Raw genomic sequence first — 12828 nt, 5'->3', positions numbered from 1 at the left:
ACGTTCTGGGAACATGAAAATACAGCAATTAAAATGCACATGCAGCTAGTGGAGTCACAGCAGAGTCCAATAGCCACAGTAGGCTACATGAACACAAAGCTAGTGTAGTCACAGCAGAGTCCAATAACCACAGTAGGCTACATGAACACAAAGCTAGTGTAGTCACAGCAGAGTCCAATACCCACAGTAGGCTACATGAACACAAAGCTAGTGTAGTCACAGCAGAGTCCAATACCCACAGTAGGCTACATGAACACAAAGCTAGTGGAGTCACAGCAGAGTCCAATAGCCACAGTAGGCTACATGAACACAAAGCTAGTGTAGTCACAGCAGAGTCCAATACCCACAGTAGGCTACATAAACACAAAGTAGTCAATCATATGGTGTTTCTATCACATCTACCCTCAATCTAACAGTCAGTGTCCTCTCATCAATCAAAACACAGTCAGCGTTAGGAACCTATGAATGTGTTGTGAACCCAACCTATTGAGAGTCCTCAACACTAGTGTTGGTGTTATGAGCAGAGACCTGAACTCCCCCATGTGTCAGCTTGGTCCTCCCACACACCTTCTGCTTCTGTCAGTGGGAGGGTTCTGGTGTGGTGGAGCGACATCTCTCCTTTCCCTTCCCCACGGCTCTCATCCATTCTGTCAGTGGGAGGGTTCTGGTGTGGTGGAGCGACATCTCTCCTCTCCCTTCCCCACGGCTCTCATCCATTCTGTCAGTGGGAGGATTCTGGTGTGGTGGAGCGACATCTCTCCTTTCCCTTCCCCACGGCTCTCATCCATTCTGTCAGTGGGAGGGTTCTGGTGTGGTGGAGCGACATCTCTCCTCTCCCTTCCCCACGGCTCTCATCCATTCTGTCAGTGGGAGGGTTCTGGTGTGGTGGAGCGACATCTCTCCTCTCCCTTCCCCACGGCTCTCATCCATTCTGTCAGTGGGAGGATTCTGGTGTGGTGGAGCGACATCTCTCCTTTCCCTTCCCCACGGCTCTCATCCATTCTGTCAGTGGGAGGGTTCTGGTGTGGTGGAGCGACATCTCTCCTCTCCCTTCCCCACGGCTCTCATCCATTCTGTCAGTGGGAGGATTCTGGTGTGGTGGAGCGACATCTCTCCTCTCCCTTCCCCACGGCTCTCATCCATTCTGTCAGTGGGAGGGTTCTGGTGTGGTGGAGCATCATCTCTCCTCTCCCTTCCCCACGGCTCTCATCCATTCTGTCAGTGGGAGGGTTCTGGTGTGGTGGAGCGACATCTCTCCTCTCCCTTCCCCACGGCTCTCATCCATTCTGTCAGTGGGAGGATTCTGGTGTGGTGGAGCGACATCTCTCCTCTCCCTTCCCCACGGCTCTCATCCATTCTGTCAGTGGGAGGGTTCTGGTGTGGTGGAGCGACATCTCTCCTCTCCCTTCAACATGGCTGTCAGGCCATTCTCTCCTTTTATTAGTTAGTAGGAGTCTCTCTCTCTCTCACTAGGGAGAATAGGGAGGCAAGCAAGGAGGAGAGGGAGGAGAGGGGGAACGAGGTTAAGGTGTAACAGGGAGCCAAAAATAAAAATCTTTTTCTCTCCTTCCCTTGCTTTCCCCCTCTCTCTCACCCCTCTCTTTCCACCCCCCTCTTCCCCCTCTTTCTCCCCCCTCTCTGTCCCCCTGTCCTTCCACCCCTTTTTCCCCTCTCTCTTTCCCCACTCTCTCCCCACCCCCCTTTCCCCATGTCTTAACCCCCCCTCTATTCTTCCCCCCCTCTCCCCCTCTCATATGCCACCTCTCTTTCCACTCCACTCTCTTTTCCCCTCTCTCTTTCCCCACTCTCTCCCCACCCCCCTTTCCCCATGTCTTAACCCCCCCTCTATTCTTCCCCCCTCTCCCCCTCTCATATGCCACCTCTCTTTCCACTCCACTCTCTTTTCCCCCCTCTACCCCCTCTCTTTCCACCCCTCTCTTTTCCCCCCTCTACCCCCTCTCTTTTCCCCCTCTACCCCTTCTCTTTCCACTCCCCTCTCTTTTCCCCCCTCTACCCCCTCTCTTTCCACTCCCCTCTCTTTTCCCCTCTACCCCCTCTCTTTCCACTCTCCTCCCTTCCCCCTCTACCCTCTCTCTTTTCCACTCCCCTCTCTTTTCCCCCTCTTCCCCCTTCTCTTTCCACCCTCCTCTCTTTACCCCCTCTACCCCCTCTCTTTCCACCCCTCTCTTTTCCCCCCTCTACCCCCTCTCTTTCCACCCCTCTCTTTTCCCCCTCTACCCCCTCTCTTTCCAACCCTCTACACCCTCTCTTTCCACCCCCTCTCTTTTCCCATTAGACCATTAGCCCGACAGGATGGAACAAAGGAGAGACCCAGTTCAAATACCCTAAAAAGGCATCCTTACTTCCTCATTTTCCTTGAGATGTTCCCTGCTCCACTGCTCTGTAAATGATTGGATAAGAGAAACACCTCAAGGAGCTAGTAGGAAGGCAGGATGCAGTAAAGGGATTCATTTGGGCTCCTGAGTGGTGCCCTGCATCTCAGTGCTAGAGGTGTCACTACAGACCCTGGTTCGATTCCAGGCTGTATCACAAACGGCGTGATTGGGAGTCCCATAGGGCGGCGCACAATTGGCCCAGCATAATCTGGGTTAGAGTTTGGCCGGGTTAGGCCATCATTGTAAATAAGAATTTGTCCTTAATGACTTGCCTAGTTAAAGGTTAAATAAAATAACTACATTTGAACAGGGCCAGGCCAAATATAGAGAGAGCTGATTGAGAGAAGAAGTGAAAGGGGGAGAGTGAGAATGTATTAAAGAAAAGGGAGGGGGAAAAGAAGAGCAGTAAATGACGTACTGTAACTGCCGAGGGGAAAGAGGGACAGGAAGAGGTAATGATGTTGTGAACTTTAATTACCGGAATACAGAGATGGATAGTTCAAAGCATTTAGGTGAAGAAAAGAGATGCATCCGCAATTATCACGGTTCTTTGCAACAAAAAGGGCTCCAAAACTTACACCATCCACGACCCTCATTACCACCTCTGGTATAGTACAAGACATAGAAGGTTCTAGAAACATGTTAAATGTTAACCAAACATAATGACACTTGATGGCTTCCTTGATTGAAAAGCACGCCTCAGGAGGAGAGTATTATCCACTGACTGAGCCACCGACGTCTCCTCCTAATTGTTGCTCCATTAAACTCCCCCTGGCCATGCGTCAGCATTTCCTTTGTGAGTTGTAGTGCATTTTCAGCATGAAGACTTTAATATACAATTAGACACCTACCTACACTGAACCCTTATGTAGCCAGAGTGTTGTTGCTATCTAAGGGGCGTGATTCCACTCACACAACTCTTGTTTGGTAGATGGATGTGGAGTGAGTTTGAGAACATTTTTAATTATCGTCACTGCCCCGTTCTAGCACTTCAACTTGGATGCTAATGCAATTACAAAAGATAAGCTGAAATGGTACGCTAATGAATTTAACAGGGACCTGGGAACAGTGTCTGAATGCCACATACCTGGATTACTGTAAGTAATATGAAGCTCAGAATGATTACTTTGTCCTCTCCCGCATCACGTACATTCATTTAGTCTGACAGATGGAGCACTGCATATCACACTAGAGGTAAGATCCAGGACACCTGGAAGTGAAAGGGATTCTTTGCTGGAGCATAGAACACAGTATGTACATATACAAGAAAGGTTCAAGCACAAGACTTTACAGATACACTCAGAAAGATGACATCATCATACAGAGCGGGGAAACTTCCTAGTTACAGACATTAGAAACTATAGAACTCTTCCTGATTTGTCCACTGACATACCCACACTGGGAGAGCCAATATTAATCAATTGATAAAAAAAAAATTTAAAGCAGGAAGTCAAGCCATTGTTGTGGGATGATTTATCATGTTCAACTGTGATTGATTGAATTAGCTCCATGAAAAGGGCCATGGGAACTACAGCCATGATTAGTTCATTTCTAATACACAGGGCCTATAGAAAGTCCACACTCCCATGAGCTTTTGTTTCACATTTTAGTTGCGTTACAAAGTGGGATTGAAACTGATTTAATTGTAATTTTTTGGGGGATCTACCTAAAATATTCCACAATGTCAAAGTGATATAGTCATTGCATAAGTATTCACCCACTTTGTTTAAGCAAATTCCTTCAGAAGTAAACATCTGGCTTAACAAATCACATAATAAGTTATACTGAATCAGTCTGTGTGAAATAATAGTGGTTGACATGTTTTTGTATGACTACCCCTTCCTCTGTCCCCCATACATACATCTGTAAGGTCCCTCAGTCAAGTATTGAATTTCAAGCACAGATTCAACTACAAAGAGCAAGGAGCTATTTGAAAGCCTCAAAAAGGAGGGCAGTGATTGGTAGATGTGTAACAATAACAAATCAGACATTGAATATGTCTTTAAGAATGGTCAAGTTAATAACGATGCTGTGGATGATGTATTAAACCACCCAGACACATCAAAGATGCAGTCCTCCTTCTGAACAGCTGCAGGACAGGAAGGAAACTGCTTAAGGATTTCACCATGAGGCCATTGGTGACTTTAAAACAGCTACAGAGTTAAATGGCTGTGATGGGAGAAAACTGAGGAAGGATCAACAACATGGTAGTGACTCCACAATAATGACCTAAATTACAGAGTGAAAAGACGTATACAAATATACAGAATTAAAATATTCCAAAACATGCATATGCATTCAACAAGGCACTGAAATAAAACTGTAAAAAGTGAATACTTATCTAATCAAGATATATTAGTGTTTTATTATTCATTCTTCTTAAAATATATATATATACTATATTTTACAGTTTGACATTAGAGTATTTTGTGTAGATCGTTGACTAAAAATGAAAAATGAAAAACATTTTAATTCCACATTGTAACACAATAAAATGTGAAGTAATCCAATATGGATGAAGCCTTTCTACGGGTATGGTAGAGGCTGTTCATCAGGCCTAGTGTTCAACCTACCCACACCGGACAGTGTTGTTCATCAGGCCCAGTGTTCTACCTACCCACACCGGACAGCGCTGTTCATCAGGCCTAGTGTTCAACCTACCCACACCGGACAGTGTTGTTCATCAGGCCCAGTGTTCTACCTACCCACACCGGACAGCGCTGTTCATCAGGCCTAGTGTTCTACCTACCCACACCGGACAGTGCAGTTCATCAGGCCTAGTGGTCTACCTACCCACACCGGACAGAGCAGTTCATCAGTCCCAGTGTTCAACCTACCCACACCGGACAGTGCAGTTCATCAGGCCTAGTGTTCTACCTACCCACACCGGACAGTGCAGTTCATCAGGCCCAGTGTTCAACCTACCCACACCGGACAGTGCAGTTCATCAGGCCTAGTGTTCTACCTACCCACACCGGACAGTGTTGTTTATCAGGCCTAGTGTTCTACCTACCCACACCGGACAGTGCAGTTCATCAGGCCTAGTGTTCTATCTACCCACACCGGACAGTGTTGTTCATCAGGCCTAGTGTTCTACCTACCCACACCGGACAGTGATGTTCATCAGGCCTAGTGTTCTACCTACCCACACCGGACAGTGCTGTTCATCAGGCCCAGTGTTCTACCTACCCACACCAGACAGTGTTGTTCATCAGGCCCAGTGTTCTTCCTACCCACACCGGACAGCGCTGTTCATCAAGCCTAGTGTTCTATCTACCCACACCGGACAGTGCAGTTCATCAGGCCTAGTGGTCTACCTATCCACACCGGACAGTGCTGTTCATCAGGCCTAGTGTTCTACCTACCCGCACCGGACAGTGCTGTTCATCAGGCCCAGTGTTCTACCTACCCACACCGGACAGTGTTGTTCATCAGGCCCAGTGTTCTTCCTACCCACACCGGACAGCGCTGTTCATCAGGCCTAGTGTTCTACCTACCCACACCGGACAGAGCAGTTCATCAGGCCTAGTGTTCTACCTACCCACACCGGACAGTGTTGTTCATCAGGCCCAGTGTTCTACCTACCCACACCGGACAGTGCAGTTCATCAGGCCTAGTGTTCTACCTACCCACACCGGAGAGTGCAGTTCATCAGGCCCAGTGTTCTACCTACCCACACCGGACAGTGTTGTTCATCAGGCCTAGTGTTCTACCTACCCACACCGGACAGTGCAGTTCATCAGGCCTAGTGTTCTACCTACCCACACCGGACAGTGCTGTTCATCAGGCCTAGTGTTCTACCTACCCACACCGGACAGTGTTGTTCATCAGGCCTAGTGTTCTACCTACCCACACCGGATAGTGTTGTTCATCAGGTCTAGTGTTCTTCCTACCCACACCGGACAGTGTTGTTCATCAGGTCTAGTGTTCTATCTACCCACACCGGACAGTGCAGTTGAGGTTTAAATCAGTATAAGAGTTGTTTAGTAAGTCAGTTGATGTAAAGCAGTGCAGGAGTTGGTTAGTAAGCCAGTTAAGGTAAAGCAGTGCAGGAGTTGGTTAGTAAGTCAGTTGATGTAAAGCAGTGCAGGAGTTGGTTAGTAAGTCAGTTGATGTATAGCAGTGCAGGAGTTGGTTAGGACGTCAGTTCAGATGTTGTCATCCTGGGAACAGAAAAAGCTGAAGCCAGAGCCAGCAGAGACTGTGTCTCCCTGAGGCCTGACTCTACTGTGATCCCATTAGACTTCTCTCTGAGTGAACCACAGACGACATGTCTACCCAGAAATGTCACAGCGTCACTGATGTACTGTACCATTTAAAGGATAATTCAAGGACAATCATACCGGCTGTATTTCTGTATTTCAAAAAGTGTATTTCTCTCGGGACTGGCGGGTACATGCAGGCAATTGTCAGAGACACCACGACGGACCTTCATGACAACTCATTTTTCTGCTGGGAGACAGTAAGATGAAAACAATTTGAGGAAAAACTTAAGGTCATCTGATAAGGAAAACTGTCACGGTTGTCGTAGGGTAAAGTGGACCAAGACGCAGCGGGGAAATGTGCACTCATCTTCTTTTTATGAAATGGATAAGAAGGTGAACCAAAACAACACGTACACAAAAAAACACAACGACTAATAACAGGCCGGTAAGGTACAACGCTATACACAGCACAATCTCCCACAAAATACCAACACAAACACATACCTATTTATAGGACCCTCAATCAGAGGCAACAAGAAAACACCTGCCTCCAATTGAGAGTCCAACCCCCCAATTACCTAAACATAGAAATACAAATGACTAGACTAAACATAGAAATACATAAACATAGAACATTGCCCAAAACCCGGAATAATAATTCAAACACCCCACTAAACACACAACCACCCCAAACCACATAAAACAAATGCCCCCTGCCACGCCCTGACCAAACTACAATAACAAATAACCCCTATTACTGGTCAGGACGTGACAAAAACGTCATACCGGCTGTATTTCTGTATTTTGAAAATATATTAAAACCTGATGGCAGACATGCAAAACATTTTGGGACTGTAAACAATGGCCTAAAGGACCAAAATATGCTGGTGGGAAAAAGCTAAAAACCCCTATGAGAAGACTTAAAGGCACTACCACCGTCACTAAGAGTTCTGCGTACGAGAGGAGGCCGATCCACTGCCGTTGTGGTCGTTGTGGAAATGAGGCTGTCACCTCGGGAACGTCTCGCGGCAGATGGGCTGTCAAGACACCTCAGCGCTCAGCAGCGTTAGACAGTGGGAGAGAGCAGTGGAAACATCTTAGCAGAACATGAAAGCTGGTTACACGTTGAATGAGTGGTGTGCAATATCTATCTATTTATTTTATGGTAATACAGTGAGTGTACTCTCTGATCCCCCCAACCTTATTCTCTCTTTACTAACACACACACACACACACACACACACACACACACACACACACACACACACACACACACACACACACACACACACACACACACACACACACACACACACACACACACACACACACACACACACACAGAAAAGTATCTCTGTCTGTGACAGGCAGAGCAGAGAGTTGAGAGAACACTGTTTCAGACCTAATGTTCCCCCGTGGCTGTCCCTGTGGCTCAGAGACTGCGGTTCCTGTCAGCTCTGCTCAGCGTCTCATTTGAGCCCTGGCTAACCACTGCCCTCGCTGCCCCTGCTGCCCCCACCTCTGACCAGGTTAAAGCAGCCAATCAAAGGACAGAGGTGACCTCCCATGCCCCAGGCCCTCTCATGATTGGCGGGTACATGCAGGTAATTGAATGTCAGAGACACTGCGACGAAGCTTCATGACAACTCACTGTTCTGCTGGGAAGAACATAAGAGAAAAACTATTTGAGGAAAAATGTAAGGTTGTCTGATAAGGAACCCTATAGTGGATGAAAACAGATGATGAAACATTTTCAAGATCGCAACATTTTTTCCTGTAATTTTTTCGCAATTCATTTTTAATCAGGTTGGTACGCTGTTTAATCATTTGTGGACATTCTATAGAAGAGCACTCTGAAGATAGAGGGAGGGAGTTGGAGAGGGAGAGATGATGCCAAATACACTACATGATCAAAAGTATGTGGACACCGGCTCATCGAACATCTCCTTCCAAAATCATGGGCATTAATATGGAGCTGGTCCTCCCTTTGCTGCTATAACAGCCTCCACTCTTCTACCATTTTTGCATGGACCTCGCTTTGTGCACAGGGGCATTGTGTTCCGATGTCCATTCACTGGAACTAAGGGGCCGGAACCATAAAAAACATCCCCAGACCACTATTTCTCCTCCACCAAAATGTACACTTGGCACTATGCACCATCGGGCAGGTAGCGTTCTCTTGGCATCCGCCAAACCCATATTCGTCCGTCGGACTGCCAGACGGTGAAGCGTGATTGCACACACACACACACACACACACACACACACACACACACACACACACACACACACACACACACACACACACACACACACACACACACACACACACACACACACACACACACACACACAAACACAGACAAATAGACGCACACACACTAAGGCTGCTTCGGACTCCATATTGCAAACAGACAAGAGACCATGTCTCAGTGACTGGTGTATATAATGGTCCCCTGGGGAACAACACTATGGAGTCTGACTTCAACCAGCTGCATGTGTGAGAACAGGACAGGAACATCCATATGCCATTGCTTACAATGATGGTTCTGGGCAATAGGTGTTTAAAGGCAGAATACTATGGTTTGACTCAAATCCGCATTGCAGTGTCTACACAGTCGGAAATATACACACATCTGTCCACCAAGATAGGGAATAGTGGATTTGTTGACAGTTATTACAGAACAGCAGTGCTGACCGTTATCGTACTGTCAGACCTGTTGTAATTATGGAAATAAATATACTGCATATCTATGTCAGGACCGATGGATTCAGGATTCCCTTAATGTGATATCTCCTTTTTTATGTCTTTTTTTTAGGTTCAGAGATTTTACCACCCAGAGAGAGGCAAGGGCGGGAGACCGGATGATAGTCGTCTATAATCCACTCACTGCATGCCTAGTTCATCTAATTCCCCAAATTGACATTTAATCTGTGATATTTTGACTAATTCTGTCACGCTACGCTACTATCTGTGAACCAGAGAGCAATCTCGTTCCAATTTGATTTAGCATAAATGGTGTGTCTTTCAATTACATTTAGTCTTTTTTCTCTCTGTTTTCTCTGGTCTTGATTTTTCTGTTGTTCATCTTTATCTTTTCTTCTACTCTCTGTGTTATTCACTGGGGGTGTTTCTCTGTCCTAATCTTTATTGAGACGATCGATAGGTGACGGCAACACCTGACTGGCGGTGAATAAATCACTTATAATCACACGGGGTGGGCTGTTCTCACATCTTTCCAACAATCCCTCTCTTTCCACCCGGTCTCGCATGAATACTCCCCGTGTTCAGGCTGGTTATTGGCTGGCTCTGTCAACACCACCCCGACGTCTGAAGGAACTAACAAAGCAGGTCCAGAGAGCAGGATGAGTTGAGATGGGATCAATATGAAGTAGTGGTGTGTTGCTGGTTTACTGCCATTATGTAAAAGTCTAAGGACCATTTCCTGGGATCGGAGATCGATGGCGGTGCGGAACACTGGAGAGAAGAGGGTGCTTCCCAAATGGAACCCTATATCCTATTTAGTGCACTCTTCTTGGCAGGGCCCATAGGGCTCTGGTTAAAAAATAGTGCACTATATATGGCATAGGTTGCCATGTTGGGACGCAGCCCAGGAGTCCTCCTATCAGGTGTAACTGAGCGACGGGAGAGACCTTTTACAAGGACCTCCGTGCCATGTCTTGGAACATGTTCTGACACAGCCTCACAGCTGTGGGAAAATACATATACATGTATGCTTCCTCCCTCACACTGACATACTTGTGTTTATGTGTTGGGGAAATGTTATTGGCAAACATGGACAGGTAGGCACAGAGCAGGAGCAGGCTAGCAGTGACAAGTAGGAACAGGAGCAGGAGCAGGCTAGCAGTGACAAGTAGGAACAGGAGCAGGCTAGCAGTGACAAGTAGGCACAGGAGCAGGATCAGGCTAGCATTGACAAGTAGGAACAGGAGCAGCAGCAGGCACGATCACACGCACGCACGCTCGCACACACACACACACACACACACACAAACTACCCCCCCCCACACACACACACACACACAAGCACACACAACACCCGTCAGTATTTGTGAGGAGCCAGATGGAGAGGAGAGGAGAGGAGAGGAGAGGAAAGAGATGAAGGAGAGGAAGGAGAGGATAGAGAGGAAGGAGAGGAAGGAGAGGAAAGAGAGGATAGAGAGGAAGGAGAGGATAGAGAGGAAGGAGAGGGAGGAGAGGAGAGGAGAGGAAAGATAGGATGGAGACGAAGGAGAGGAGAGGGGAGGGAAGAGAGGATAGAGAGGAAGGAGAGGATGGAGAGGAAGGAGAGGAAAGAGAGGAAGGAGAGGAAAGAGAGGAAGGAGAGTGGTTGAGGGATGTGCACTCCCTCATTCTTAGTCAGGACATGAGGTCTCAGAGAATTTAGTCTGAAGAGGGGAGCTCTAGCCTTTGGGTGATGCAACACTAGACGTGAAGCCGGCAACACAGCCAGTGGTATTACAGGGCTTTCCCATCGCCCAGACTCCAGCAGAACGCTGTCCGTTTTGATACCCCTAACTCAATGCAAAGTTACCTCAAAATAGTTCCCCTTTAAGACCTGTTCATCTGATGAAATAGATAGGAGAAGCATGTACATGGTTTTATGAAAGGATTGGTATACAAAAGGATTGGTATATAAAGGATTGGTATATAAAGGATTGGTCTATAAAGGATTGGTATATGAAAGGATTGGTATATAAAGGATTGGTATATGAAAGGATTGGTATATAAAGGATTGGTATATAAAGGATTTGTATATAAAAGTATTGGTATATAAAGGATTGGTATATAAAGGCATGGTATTATGAAAGGATTGGTATATGAAAGGCATGGTATTGTGAAATGAAAGGCATTGAAGTTTCCTGACTGAAAATGTTCTATTGGCCATTTCAATGTTTAAAGAAGATTATTTCAATATATTTTCTATATACTTAGTAAAAATGCTTTAAAGTAGTACTTTAGAGTTTTGGGGGGGGTATTTGTACTTTACTATTTATATTTTTTTACTTTTACTTTTAGTTCACTACATTCCTAAAGAAAATAATGTACTTTTTACTTCATAGATTTTCTCTGACATCCAAAAGTATTTGTTACATTTTGAATGCTTAGCAGGACGTTAAAGCACACTTATCAAGAGAACATCCCTGGTCATCCCGACTGCCTCTGATCTGGCGGACTCACTAAACACAAAAACTTCGCTTGTAAATTATGTCTGAGTGTTGGAGTGTGCCCCTGGCTATCCGTCAATTTAAAAAACAAGAAAATGGTGCCGTCTGGTTCGCTTAATATAAGGAATTTGAAATGATTCATACTTTTACTTGTACTGTTGATAATTAAGTATATTTGAGAAATTACATTTACTTTTTTTATACTCAAAAACTTTTAATCAAGTAGGATTTTACTGGGTGACTTTCACTTTTACTTGAGTCATTTTCTATTAAGATATCTTTACCTTCACTCAAGTATAACGATTGGGTAGTTTTTCCACCAATGTGCAAAGGGAACATCAGCACTAGATGTCTCAGGAAGGTCACAGTGTGATGATAAACTAGAACTATCCTCTAGTCTGTTGGAGCCTTTTCAGTTTTAGAAACAGTAGTTACTCTTTAAGTAGCTCCAGGATCTGTGGAGTGACTCTGAGTTTATTAAAACCACTCTGTCTGCTTGTACATGTAGACCTGCTGTGTAATCACCCTGTGGGTTGGGTTGGTTTTGGGCCAGGCGTCCTTCCTTCACTCTTAATTGGAGTCATCCCCTTACACACACTCAAGCTGTGCGGAGGATGTTGGTCATGATGGAGTGGTCACGATGCATGACTCCACTAAACACCACCCAGCTGCGGGGGTGGTGACAACACTAATGGTCATGATGTGGTTAAGGGGGAGGTAGTTAATGGGGAGAGCAGTGTGAAAGGCTCTTATAGCCATGGAGGAGCAGAGCTGTATGAAAGGCTCTTATAGCCATGGAGGAGAAGAGCTGTATGAAAGGCTCTTATAGCCATGGAGGAGCAGAACTGTATGAAAGGCTCTTATAACCATGGTGGAACAGAGCTGTGTGAAAGGCTCTTATAGCCATGATGGAGCAGAGCTGTGTGAAAGGCTCTTATAACCATGATGGAGCAGAGCTGTGTGAAAGGCTCTTATAACCATGATGGAGCAGAGCTGTGTGAAAGGCTCTTATAACCATGGTGGAGCAGAGCTGTGTG

Source organism: Salmo salar, chromosome ssa11 (genome assembly GCF_905237065.1).
Source record: "Salmo salar chromosome ssa11, Ssal_v3.1, whole genome shotgun sequence".
In the NCBI taxonomy this organism is placed as follows: Eukaryota; Metazoa; Chordata; class Actinopteri; order Salmoniformes; family Salmonidae; genus Salmo; species Salmo salar.
The sequence above is the reverse complement of the archived record's forward strand: the minus strand, read 5'-3'. Positions refer to the sequence as shown.